General features: G+C 52.9%; 1 pseudogene; it reads left to right on the top strand.

Annotated features, from left to right (window-relative positions):
- Positions 1 to 308: 308 nt before the first annotated feature.
- Positions 309 to 571, top strand: part of LOC114612314 — a 4,819-nt pseudogene continuing 4,556 nt past the window's right edge.

Raw genomic sequence — 571 nt, 5'->3', positions numbered from 1 at the left:
GCCACCCATCAGACTTTAGGAGTTGGATGCAATCCTTACTCTGGAGGCCACGCAGCCAAGGCTACATTGGATTTGACCCTACCTAGTTCCGAGGCGGAGTGGTTTAGGGTTGGAAATTGAGAGAAGACCTAGGTGAGAGCTTAGCCTAGTGAAGGGGTGGGGTGGGGGTGGGGGTGGGTGGAGAAGAAAGAGGTGGCAGCCAGGAGGGCGGGACTCACTACCAGTCTCAGGGCTTCTCTCCTTGTACACCAGGATATAGTTACAGTTAATTAGCTCCACGGAAGCCAGACAGCACCAGCACCGTGCCTATGACTCTGGGTTACTGGGATATCCGTGGGGTGAGAGAGAGATCTGACATCCTAGAGTGATGAGGACGACGCAAGAACAGAACGTACTGAGTAGTTGGGGAAATGGCTCCTCCTTGTAAGGCACCTGATAGACTCTGCTTTCTGCCTGTACCACCTCTCACTGCTCAGAATGTTTGAGTCTCTCTCCCTTTCTCCCTCTCTCCTTCTCCTACTCCTTCTCTCTCTCTCTCTCTCTCTCTCTCTCTCTCTCTCTCTCTCTCTCT

The sequence above is a fragment of the Grammomys surdaster genome, unplaced genomic scaffold (assembly GCF_004785775.1).
Source record: "Grammomys surdaster isolate TR1022 unplaced genomic scaffold, NIH_TR_1.0 126158, whole genome shotgun sequence".
In the NCBI taxonomy this organism is placed as follows: domain Eukaryota; kingdom Metazoa; phylum Chordata; class Mammalia; order Rodentia; family Muridae; genus Grammomys; species Grammomys surdaster.
This window is presented reverse-complemented; position numbering and strand designations above follow the sequence as displayed.